The 13,891-nt window shown below is 32.7% G+C and overlaps 1 long non-coding RNA gene across 1 annotated transcript; it reads right to left on the bottom strand.

Moving 5' to 3' along the window:
* Positions 1–9,318: 9,318 nt before the first annotated feature.
* Positions 9,319–11,860, bottom strand: LOC136223593 (uncharacterized). The gene is made up of 3 exons (XR_010686021.1): positions 11,622–11,860; positions 11,030–11,429; positions 9,319–10,001 (listed from the first exon to the last, which is right to left on the bottom strand). It is a non-coding gene; the product is annotated as an uncharacterized lncRNA (long non-coding RNA).
* Between the last annotated feature and the right edge of the window lie 2,031 nt (positions 11,861–13,891).

Below are 13,891 nucleotides of genomic sequence, written 5' to 3'. Positions count from 1 at the left end.
CTAGGCGCCACGCACATCATTTACCAAACATCATATCGTCTGAACCTGTCTAAGAAAGAGAAATGCCTTAGAGGAATATCAACATGAGATAATTAGAGGTAGATCAAAGAAGAAGACAATTAGTCTGATATATCGAAGACGTTATCATTCGCCAACACCTCCTAAGCAATCTGCTCGAACAGAAGGCTCCGGGTCTCCAAAGCGACGTAGAGGCGCTCGTCATGATGCCACCGAGTCCTTGATATGTAGATATGAAGCTAATCGCTGCAAGCCAACAAGATCAAGGTCGGAATGAAGAAATCCCCGGGCGGATCCACAGTCAAAGTTGATGTAGTAACTTCCTTAAAGGGAGACATCTACAATCTTATTAGAAAAGAGCTTTGCCATGTGATGAATGACGGAGGCTTGGATTCACGACTCATAAAGACCACAAATATGGACACTCCTCTTTACGCGAAGATTATGAATCAACCAATGTCTTGTGGATTTAAATATCCATTACTCAAAGACTACAACAGTATGACCCACCTTACTTCACATGTGAAAAAATTTCACATGGTATTACACACGACGACTACTGATGCTCTCATGTGTAGACTTTTCTCCATAACATTGAAGGAGTCCGTGACATACCGGTATGATCAATTGTTTCTAGGTTCCATATAATCGTTCCATCAGATGTCGAACGAATTTGCTAAACATTTCATTACCTCCATTCCCAAGAGAAAATAATGCAAGATCAAAACTACATGGTACAAGAACCAAGTGAGTCTCTAAAGGAGTGGCCGGAAAGGTTCCAGAGGACAACCATCCAGATTAAGCATCTGAATGTTGATGGAGCAGTTGAGGCCATGGCTAGTAATTGCCGAAGCAATGACTTGTCTGAGGAGCTAACTAATTAAATACCAAAGACGTTTTCGGATCTGATGAGAAGAACACGTGATTTTGTCAAGTGGAACGACCATCATCTAAATCCTTTGTTGAAAGAATGAGTTCAAAGGGTGTTCTTGGAACAACAACGGGAGAGAGCTCATAGTCCCACCATGCCTCTTCCCTATGCATTTCCCCAAATTAATACAATTGCAGGCTTTACTACAAGCAAGTCCCAAGAAATTGATAAACTCCAAGACACTCAAATAGGACAATAAGCTCTACTTAAAAGTTGTTATTGACCTACAACTCCCGTCCAGACTATATAAGTCAAAAATCGGGATCAAGCAGAAAAAAATCATGTAGCCATAATATTACTTCCCTATTGTGTTTGAAGTAGAATGGCTTAAGTTCTCACCTAAAACAAGCTTGTATATATATTCATTTAATTCTTCTATCTTTTTAGTTCCTGTAATATCTTTCCAGTTCCTGTAATGGGTTAAGCATTAGAACGCTTGAAGGTCTCTTCTCATTGAGTAGATAATACTACTAATTCAGGTACGAAAAAAATAGCCCAACCATTCTATCTTGTTGGTTAATCCCACTTTGCTACCTCCACCCCCCTTTAAATGAACAAAGTGAAAACCCCCAATGCCTTTAGAGAAAATTATCTCTAGCTGATTGATAATTAAAGATTTCCTATTCAAGCTAATTCTAGTCAAACATCCTTGCATACTTCCTTTCCAACTACCTTAGCCTCATCTCGCGAAGAGGGACTTATTTGATGTGCCTAAATAAAGGGTTTTGCCAGCTGCCACGACCCCTTCCAAAAGGTACAACATCCATTAGGTATAATATGAGCAGTCATATATGTGAATTTATAAGAGTTCATGGATGGAAAAGGAAGAAGTGATTCCTTGTATGTATTTGCATTATGAGGATCTGCATGGACGACTATGCTTGGAAGAGACGGTGAATCCCTAACTAGTTGGAAGGCTTAATAAATCCTTTGTTATTGTTGGTCCCTAATACGGCGGAATAGTTCTAAACGGGGAGGTGAATAGAACTATTGAGTAATTTTATGCCTTTAAATTTTTTTACTCAAGTTAATATAACACAGAGGGTAATTTCAGTATCAAAAGCAATTTCAGTCTACTAAGCTATTCAGCAATTTAATCTGCTAAGATTGCTTCAATCTTCTGATAATTCCTAACTCAGAGGATGACTCTTTATCAGAGGTTCTGAAGAATGTAAAACAAGTCATATGTAAAATATGCACAATGTTAAGAATATTCAGAGCGTTGATATGTGAGATAAAGTTCAGAGCATAATAATCCAGTAGAAGTAAAAGGCAATAGTAGGGAAAGAAATACTCAACAGATTTATACTAGTTCGACCTCTTGCCTAGATCCAGTCTTTAATATATCTTCTCTTGAGCTTTAATCCACTAACAATCTCTTTTAGAGGTAGAGAACAAATCTTTTACAAAAGAAAAGCCTAAGTTTGAATGAGGTATCTTCCTTCACTCAACACTCACACTAATTCACATTTTGCAACTTATGACCGAAGTAACAAATGACTACTAAATACAATAGAAAGATTACAATTTCTTCATATAGAAAATTTATTGAACTAATCTTTCTCTAGCGATTACACATATATGAACTTTGATTTATGTTTAGCACTTTGCTCTGTTTTTTGCTTTTTAGAGTATATCTCGTATATAGACTTTTACGCTTGAAAATCACTTGTTTGAATTTGTTCTCGAGCTTTGCTTATATAAGTAAAAATTCAAACTAGCCGTTTGAATCTAGAAGATGTTTGTTGAGAAGGAACATTCTATGTTCTTATCTGGGTTTCTGGTTTGTCTGACTATTTGCCAATTCGGGAAACTAGTCATTTTTTACTCAAAGGATCGTTGATTGTTGAGAAGCTTTATCCAATGATCTTCTCTAGTTTCTGGTCTTGTAGGCTGGAGCGTTTCCATTATTGTGTATGGAAAGAGAGGTTGGTTATTTACAGAGTTGACTGTCTTCTATGATGAACCAGAATGGCAAACTTTGTGGAAGATGATGATGATGTTGTCTTCTTCTGAATTCGATATGGGCATATGTCTTCTGGTTCGTTGGGCTTTGCTTTTAGTCTATTACTAGTCGAAAACCCGTGTGATGCACGGGATACGAAACTTTTATATAATTTAGATAAATAAATAAATTGACATATTTACTTTTAAGTAATTTTATATCATGCTATGAATTTTTTTTATATTATGTATATTTGAAATTTATATATATTTTTTATTAGTAATTCAAATTAAATTGATTTTGAAAATAATTGATTAATTTTTTATAGAATTTTAATTAAAGGTGAATGATTTATTTATTTTTACAAAATTCAATGATTTGTAATTTTTAGTAATTTTAATACATTTTTATATTTTGAAATTCTACGAAACAATAATAATAATATAAGAGAATAATTAAGAAATATATTAGAATATAATGAAAAGCCAAAAATTGAATTAAACTACAATTAAAATTAAATATTATATTTATGATACAAAAGAATTACAATATATGTTAAACAAAAATTGAATTAAACTACAATTAAAATTAAATATTATATATACGATACAAAAGAATTACAATCTATGTTAAAATGGAAGCAACATCAATATATTATGCTATAAACTATTACAATCAATATTTTTCTAATGTTGCATATGAAGAAACTTTATCAATTCAATATGTTACATATAAAAAAAATAAAATTCATAAGAATTAGTCACAAATTCATCTTGATGATAATCATCTTGCTTGATGGAATTTTATGATCACCAAGTATTCCAATTGAATTATTCATTCTGCTACAATAACCCAATATATCCAATTGAATCAGCTTAAGGTGATGATTTCTCCTATTTTCATCCCGTAATTTCTCATCAAGACATTCAATCAATTTGTTCTTTATTCTTTCATTGTATAGACTATCAACCACAGTCGCAGATATCGCTTATTTGATTTCATTAATATTTTCTAATAATTATATATTCTTAAATTTGTAAGCAAGAAAAACAAATAAAAGAGTAGAAAACAAAAATGAATGGACAAAAAAGCTAATTAGGAGATAACTATCTTCCTCTTTTTTTTCGAAAATAAGAGAGAATGTCAAGATATAAGCATATAAAGAGGAGGGTGAAAATATTTTTTGCCCATTAATTAAATTTTTTATTTTTTTCTTAATGAAGTATTAAGTCCACTCAGTAAAAAAAATGTTTTATAATTAATATATGAAATTAATTCTATTAATTAGAATCATTATGCTCAACATTTGAGAATTTGAAGAGATTCAAATAATAATATTTTTAATTAATATTCTCCAACAACTTGTCCTATGATCATGTTTCATTTTCATCTGTTAAAAACTCTTGAAATACTAACAATTTTGTACAAACCATAATATAATAGTTAAAAACTATATAAGCCAATGTTATAAAAGCAATTATCTCAATATCCCGTAATTAATGTACATTTTTAGGATTTTGAGCATCAAAATTTATTTTTATTTACCTTCATTTTAAATTCGTATCTAGCATAATCCAAATTCTTCAAGAATAAACATCTTATCAAGTGCATTAGACGCTTACAATCTCTTTGTCTAGAGAACTGGGAAAAATAACTTCTGAGAACAAAAATAACGACAATATATGAAAAAAATTGAATAATTACTTAAGAATTTCTTGTAATTTTTGACACTTTTGTGTTTCCCGCACTCAAGCTAAAAAAATGAGTGGATTTCAACAAGTTTCGAATTAGAAAATTAATCTAACTTCAATTAAAGCTAAAAATTGAGTTCATATAAAGCTGAAAATTTAAATTTAGTTAGAGTTAACAATCGAAACGATAACACCTAGCAACATTGTACTTAAAAATAGGTGAAGCTCAAGGAATCACTTCCCGTCTCCATATTTGTGAAGCTCATTTCCAGCAAGATCTACTTCTAATAGATCTAACAAATAGGTGGGAATGAAGGTAAACTGTTTTCATTGGACAAAAGTGATTAGGTGGTCTTCATTGTCAAGAGAGGTATAGAGTTCTTCGTAGAACTCAGTTACGAGATCTGTATAGAGTTCTTCATTGTCAGAGTTATGAAAGAATTCATAATAACCTACTTCTATCTGTTAAACGTTAATAACCTAATAACTTTTTAGCCTTAATTATGCATCCTAAGTGGCATCGTGGCATTTAATTAGTTGAGACACACATCAATCATGGTATATAGCAGTTTAATACCCATTTATAATGCATACATGTGTGGCAATCAAATAGTGGTGCACATGGCATGCTACTGAAGAGGGTTAGACATACCAATTGCTTCTCTCAGAGTACTGAATTGCTCTCTAGCCAGAGGCTTTGTGAAGATAACAGCCAACTGATCTTCAGAAGGTACATATATCAATTTAATTTATTTTTAAGGAGATGATATCTGATGAAGTGGTGTCTTATACCGACATGCTTTATTGTGTTGTGCTAGATTGTATTTTTGGATAAATCAATAACACCTTTGTTGTCACACATGACATCAATAGTCTTGGACTTGACTCCATAATCCTCAAGATGCTGCTTTATCCAGAGGACCTGAGCAACGTAAGTTCTAGTAGCAATGTACTCAGCTTTTGTTGTTGACAGAGTTACTGAAGATTACTTCTTACTGAACCATGAGATTGAGATTTTTCCTAGGAAATGGCATCCACTAGAGGTGCTCTTTATTTTTAGCTTATCTCGGTTATAATCAGCATCAATATATCCTAAGAGTGTAAACTCAGAGCTATTAGAATACCAAAGACCTACATTCACAAAGCTTTGCGAATATCACAGAATACATTTTACATCTATTTAATGAGATCTTTAGTGCTAGATTGATATCTAGCACGACAACATACTGAGAATAGATATTGGGTTTATTAGCAGTAAGATAGAGTAAGGATCCAATCATACCTTTGTATAATTTGTTGTCTACTGAGTTACGAGACTTATCTTCTGATACGAGGGTGTCTAAGGTCATAGGAGTTGAGATTGGCTTGCAACTCTCTATATCAAAATTCTTTAGTATCTCCTTACCGTATTTGGATTGACTGATGGATATGCCATTCTTGCGTTGCTTGATTTGAAGTCCAAGAAAAAAGCTTAGTTCTCCCATCATGGACATTTGATCACTGAATTCTCTACACAACAACTCATTAGTAGCACCAAAAATAATATCATCTACATAGATTTATACTAAAAGAGTGTTTTTCCCTTTCTTTTGATAAAGAGGGTTGTATCAGCTTTGCCTCTAACAAAATTCCTCGCTTGAAGGAAATTTGTTAATCTTTCCTACCAAGCACGTGGTACTTGTTTCAAGCCGTATAGAGCCTCTTTTAGTTTGAAAACATGATTTGGAAGTTTTGGGTCTTCAAAACCAAGAGGTTGATTTACATATACCTCTTCATTTATAAAACCATTAAAAAATGGACAATTGACATCCATTTGAAATAATTTAAAATTCATATAACTTGCAAAAGCACAAAGAATTCTAATGGCTTCTAACTTTGCTACTTAAGCAAAGGTTTCACCATAATTAATACCTTCTTACTGGTTGTACCCCTTGGGCTACAAGCCTAGCTTTGTTCCTAATCACATTAACTGCTTCGTCAAGCTTATTTCTGAATACCCATCTAGTACCAACTGTCTTTTTATATTTAAGCTTAGGTACTAGATCATACACTGTTTCTTCTAAACTGATCAAGTTCCTCTTGCATGGCGATCATCCAATATTCTTCATTCTCAGCTTTTGAAAAGATCTTTGGTTCTAGTACTAAGACGAATGCAACATTTCCAAGAAGTCTTTCAAGTGACTTTTGGTCATTACCGTGTTCTGGATAGTGTCGATTATATTTCCCTCAAAATGTCATCTAGGAACTCTTAATTCACTTGGGAGAACAATGTTCTCTTCTGTTGGGGTTTCAACAATTTGTTCTTCTGCAGATAAATCATCGTTAGCAAATATTGTATCTCTTCTGCAGAAGGCCTTTTGCTTATCTAACTCAGAAGCAGCCAATTGCTTTTAAATAAATATTCAACACTTAACAAACTTGTTAGTACGTAAGGCAATTAATTAATTCTAAATTTTAATCTTATAGAGGGATTTAATTCCTTAAGGTAGTTTTTGTCATAATCAAAACTTAATTAAATTTGGATTTCAATGGTTACTATGTAGGGGAAGTCTCAAAAGATAACCTAGAGTGACCAGGTTGTATAGAGAAATTGGTAGGGAAACTGTATGAAAACTTCTTTTTTTAATTCATAGGAGTTTTGTTGAAAAAGAGCGATTTGACATGAAAAAACTTATAAGTATTCCACTTCTCATTTCAGACTTTGGGTTGCTCTGTGTACACAAATGTACTAAATATATATCACATATACCTTACTCTAGTGCATTATTGGTAGTATCATGTACGCTATGATTTGTAAAGAGCATTAAAATGTTATGAAATAGATTTTGAGATATTTAAGGGGTACTGGTAATGCTTATTTAGAATTCAAAAGGAGTAAGAACATGGTAGTTGAATATGTTAATTCAGACTACACAAATGATTTTGACAGAATATCCATCACAATTATATGTCTATAGTTATCAGTTGAAAAACTACTTTGCAGCCTGTAGTTCACTACAAGGAAAATATGTTTTACCAGCGGAATTTTCCGTCGGTGATCCACCGAATTTCGTTGGTAATCAATGTTACCGACGGATTAGCAGCGGATTGTATTCCGCTGGTAAAAGGCTCGCTGGTATCGCATACCGACCACAAATTTCTTTCCGCTGGAAATTTATTCCGACCCAAATTGGGTCGGAAAATTCCGCTGGTAAATTTCAAATATCGACCACCTATTTCCAACACAGTTGGGTGGTAAAATATTTCCGACGGATAATTACTGGCAAATTCCGCTAGTAATATTATATTTTTCGTTTTGTAATTATTTATAAATAATATTACTGAAAATACTGATTTTCACTTACGAAATTCCCGCTAGATTTTTTATTGCTTTTAATATGATAAATTAGTATTATTATTATATATATTTAGAATGAAATTTACCATAATGAACAATATATATTATGTAGTACACACTAAACTAGTGTATATATATATGGGTAAATTCCAAAAACAACCCCTGTGGTTTAGTGTTGTTCAAAAAAAACCCCTGTGGTTTGTTTTTACCAAAAAAAAAGGACCGTGTTATACGCCGTTACACGAATTAAGGAAAATGACTTAACACCGTTAAATGTGATGACGTGGCAAGGGGTAAAACTGTCCAAATTAAAATAAAAAAAGAAAATTAGAATAAATAAAAAAAAATCTTGGGGCCACCATTTTCTTCTTCTTCTCTCTTCTCTCTTCTTCTCTCTTCCTGGTATTTTCTTCTTCTTCTCCATTCTTCTTCTCTCTTCCTCGGTATTTTCTTCTTCTTCATCGGAGAAGCTTATAACACTGCCAAAACTAATTGCTCTAACGTCCTCGGTGATTCTCAAATCTCCGATCAAATTGTTCATTCGTTTACCGATTATACAGTTCTGAATAATCGAACTGATGGTTGGAAATGAGTTTCTTCTGGCATCAGAAATGGAATGAAACAGGTACAAATAGCGGTTACACTTGAGAAACTCTGTACAATGGAATGAAATTTTTGATTCTCCTGATATCGCAAGCCACCATGAAAGTTGCAAAGTGTTTCATTGTTTACAAGAAGATACTCATGTTTTATTTCCGTAATTGTATTTCATGATTTTCCTTAATTTTGTGTTGCCTCATTTTTAAAATTTGAGAATTCTTCTGAAACCTCAAATGGCCGGAGCAGTGCGGGACGTTTTCTGTGAGAGATTCTGTTGCAAATTATGAAATTTTACTGGGTTGATTTCAAAATATCAAAACTGACTGGGTTCAATGAGTAATTCGTTGAAGATGTGCATAATACTAATTTCCAACGCTCACTCTCAGAGGACCATTCCCATCCTCAGCGACGCTGTTTCCGTCTTCCTCAGATTCATCTACGCGACGCTATTTTCGTCTTCCTCAGATTCATCTACTCCTAAAGGCTAAATATCTTGCTGTTAGATTTAGAAATATTCAAAGAGGAGGAGGAGAATAAGGAGAAGGAGAAGAAGAAGATCTGTAAAAGAAGAAGAAGAAGAAAAAATTGGACAGTTTTACCCCTTGCCACGTCATCACATTTAACGGTGTTAAGTCATTTTCTTTAATTCGTGTAACGGCGTATAACACGGTCCTTTTTTTTGGTAAAAACAAACCACATGGGTTTTTTTTGAACAACACTAAACCACAGGGGTTGTTTTTGGAATTTACCCTATATATATATAACTAAATAATATTCAATAATTACCATAAAACAATATATTCAATCTACATAAAACTATACAAAATCATACCGTATCTATAATGAAATCTAAATATAACTTATTATATCTGATCTAAGAAGTCTAGCTATATCATCTAAGATAAAACTATATATACTTTTTTTTTGGTAAACAGACGAAGGCACATGGCCTAAAAACCGAACAAAAAAAACTATATATACTAAGTTACCTATTCTCCATCTTCGTCTATATAGCATGACAGGATGAATGTTGTGCACGGTACCACGTAGCTCAGCAAGCTCCAACTGAAATGCATTATAATGTTCTGCAAATATCCTAGTTACTCTCTAATTTGCACCTCTAAATCATCTTGCTTCTTTTTAGCTTGCTCAATCATTTAACACGTTACATACGATGAAGCTGACATGAACCACAATCCTCGTGTTGCATCCTTCACCGGGTTGCTTTGAGCACTTGTAGCCAGTACACAAATATAATCTTCCTGGATATTAATGAATTTTCTATTAATTATAGTAAGTATATATGTTATATATAATAATTAATATCACAAAAGTTGATAAAAAATTATAAGATGTAATTTAAGTAATTATCCCAACAGCTTGTGCACGAGCATCAGATCAAGAAGTTCCGTCATGGCACTTCGTATGAGTGTAGGCAAAGAACTCATGAGCTATTGGTATACGACCAAGGGGTGCTGTCTGTAAAAAAAATAAGATCAGCATGTCAAAAACCAAAATAGCTAATTGATTTCAAAAAGGTTCTATATAAATTCATTGATAAAGATGGAGATGGTTACATATGTAAGGGCCATGAATCTGTGATCGTATGGATAGTTGCATATATTGGACACTTGTATATTCCTAGACTATTAATTCACCAATTCAAGACCATGAAACTATCAAACCAAGACTTCTTTTTTGTATTTTTAAAAAAACCAAGACTGTTAATTACATCATAAAACAAGGAAAGGCCCAAGGTATATAAATCTCCATTCACTTGTGATTTTTCTTTATCATCACATCATAGAAGCAGAAAATCCCCATTCACTATATGTAACAACAATCAACAAAAATAATCTATGTAATAACAAGTGACATTTGTATAAGGTCACAAGTTTATGTATATCCGTATTTTACCTTAAGACTTCTATATGTAACAACAATCAACAAAGATAATCTATGTCATTGGCACAAGTTTATGTATAAGGTCATGAACTTGTATGTATTCAGTAAAGCATGGATCAAAAACATATATCATTTTAACACAAATTCAAGTAACAAAATATAGTTGAAACAATGAACTCCAGAAAGTCAATAACTGAAGTGTTTTTCAGAACCTTATATATCTACTACCATAGCTTGGAATCTAGTTGAATTACTACACTATTTTTGGGTTAAAATTAGTTAAATTGCCAAACGGCACCAATTCGAGTGCCTACAATTAGCAAAACCATAAGCATTTGGTTGTTCAATGTACTAATTTTTTCTTCCTTACAATTAGCAAAATAATTTTTTCTTTGTTACAATTCCAGACCCTTGATCTCCAATATGTAAAACTTCTTTAGGATCCCAATGTCTATATCTAAGTGGACAAGTATAATTCAAATCCTAGATGAAAATTATCTCTCAGAATTCCAATTAAACAACTAGTTTTATATTAAACAGCTAAAGTAAATATGAACCAAAATAAACCAAAGGCATTCCCAGAAATTGGGGTCTCCACTTACCTCAAATAGCCTTGGATTTCCCAGAAATTGGGGTCTCCACTTCACCGTTCACCAGAAGTTAAATGTAACATGCAAAATATCTAACTAAGTTAGGTTAACAAACAGAAATCACAGTTAATTCCTAATGTCTTCTTGCTGCAAACAGAAATCATAGTATTAATCATCAACATCAAACTACAATTATAAGATATAAGATTCTATTCAACCAATGCTTCAATCAACATAACTAAACTAACCAATAGTAAACTAAGCTCTTATACATAAACACTAAGAACTCACAGTTTATAACCAAAACAGGACTAACTAATCAGTGAAGTTTAAAAAAACCTTTTAGAAAAAGCTAAAAGTTGTTCGAGAAGACAAAATATCCCTCATTGTCCGTAGCATTTGGGAAATTCCGCTGAACAAAGCAGAGAAAAACACAAAATGAAGCAAAGTTATATATAAGTTTATCCTAAATTTCAGTTCATCACTCAAACTGAAATTTTCAATAGATCTACATTTGTTGGCAGATTTATCAAATTGAGGAGAAAACTCCAGAACCCATTAAAAATTAACGCAACCCCATTCAATTTTAAGAAAGTTGGCTCACCTAAAATGACGAACAATCTCAGGTTGCCGGTTCAGCTTCTTCCGTCCAAGCAAGGCAAACAATGGTTGTAATTCGAACTAATAAAGGATGGGAGTGGAGAGAGAGAGATGAGGGAAAGAGTTGGGTAAATCGATAAGGAAGACAAAGAGAGAAGAGAGTGGGTGTTTGAGTTCCAGATGGAGAGAGTGGGTTTTGAGAGAATCGAGTTTATATTGAAAGATAAAGAGAAGAGGGGGGAAAACAAAAAGTAAAATGTGAAAAGGGGGGAGAATTCCCGCTCTCTAAAAAAATTTCCTCTTAATTTAAATAAAATAAAATTTATTTTTTTTATTAATTTTACCACCAATGGAATTCCGTCGGTGTATAAAATAATCCGCTGGTATTATCACATGTGGATTTCATTACCAATGATTCTGCTGGTGAGTTAATAAGTCACTGACCATATTTACTTTCCGCTGCTGATCCGTCGATGAACACCAGCGGAATCTGATCCGATGTTATTCCGCTGGTGATCACCAACGAAATTGATACCGCTGGTAATACATGTTTTTCTTGTAGTGGTTGCTTTATCCACTACTAAAGTAGAGTATATAGACGTAGCTAAAGCTACAAAAGGAGCTATTTATATATGAGATTTGATTGGTAAGTTCAGTTCAAATTTGCAGAAGGTTGTCATTCACTGTAATAGCGAGAGTGTTATATGTTTACCTATAGAACATATGTCATTTTATTCAAGATAGGAAATATTAATATTAATAAAATTGGTACAAACAATTCAATAAACATGGTGAATATATTTAACTAGTCTGAAAATATATTATCATAAAGAAAGATTTTTGTTAAATTTCAAATTAAGATAGAGATTTATAAAATGTTGGATTTGACAGTGACCCTCTAGACTTATGGGTCTTGAAGAGGACTGTGTGGAAATATGAAATATGTTTTCTAGTCCGTTTTGTTTTTCATTTGTTCACGTATTTCTATTTTACTTCATTTATTTCCATTCATATTATATATATATTTTTTTTTATAAAAAATTGGGACGAGACAGAACTTGGACGGGGTGAGCACCCGTGGCCCAAGAACTGATAAACCCGCAATATATTAATAAACGAAAAATGAGTGTTTGAACAAAAGAAGAGGAAGGAGAACAAACAAAAAGAAGGGGGAGGAGAAAATTTTAGGAAAGTCAAGAGAAACGCAAGTGAGAAATACTACAAATGTCATCATTGATAAACATGTGGCAAAAAGCAGGAGCTGAAGGCCACCAATTGATCACTGAGGAAGAGACTCCAAACTTTGCCAGTGCATCAACAACTCTATTACACGATTTTAATCATTCAAAACAATGTGCAATTATCATTCAAAACAATGGACAATTACAATGTGATTTGAGAGATTCTTTTTAGAGAATTGTGAGATTTTTGGTTATTGGAATTAAAAGTATTTAAGTATTATTTAATCTATTTTATTTGTACCACTTTTGATTGAGTAGTGATTAATTTATATTCTCATTCGCTTGTAGAATAGACACGAATCACATGTGTCATTTTATTATTCTCTTTTATTTTTGTTGTCAAATAATTATTCCGTTGTAGATACTTTTCCCTAATGAAATAGATTCAAAAAGAATTACATATGTGGAAAAGAAAATAAGAATAGAAAGGCCAAAACTAATAAATGAATGAACAACATAATTTGAACTCTTTGGAAATTATAACGAATACATACAGAAGATACATGTGTTAGAGCAAATAATATAATCAGAAGCAGTAAAAGGTAGAGTTAGGAAATCGTTACTCAGCAGATTTATACTGGTTCACCCTCCAGTCTATATCCAGTCCTCAAAATATCTTCTTTTGAGCTTTAATGCACTAAAGCACTCTTTCACGTGTAGAGCACAAACCTTTATGCAATAGACAGAGCCTTTGTAAAGTACTTTCCTTTATAATTTTACTAAGCTATTTGCATATAACCAACACAAACAACAGAGCTTCTGAATATTATGAATAGAAAATGAGTTCTAATGTAGAACATAATGAAGATCTAGGTCTCTTTTTGGACGAATACAAATATAAAAATGATTGCGTGTTACAAAGTATTACTCTAAAATCACTTGGAAGTTTTGATCTCTTTTGCCGCTTATAATTTTGTCACCATCATAATGAGCATGTCACTTGGTATTTATAGTGGAGGCTGGACAGAAGTTCTGTTTGAAATTCAAACTAGCCGTTTGGAGGGAAACAACTCCTGTCAACATCAGCTTCTGA

The sequence above is a fragment of the Euphorbia lathyris genome, chromosome 3 (genome assembly GCF_963576675.1).
Source record: "Euphorbia lathyris chromosome 3, ddEupLath1.1, whole genome shotgun sequence".
In the NCBI taxonomy this organism is placed as follows: Eukaryota; Viridiplantae; Streptophyta; class Magnoliopsida; order Malpighiales; family Euphorbiaceae; genus Euphorbia; species Euphorbia lathyris.
This window is presented reverse-complemented; position numbering and strand designations above follow the sequence as displayed.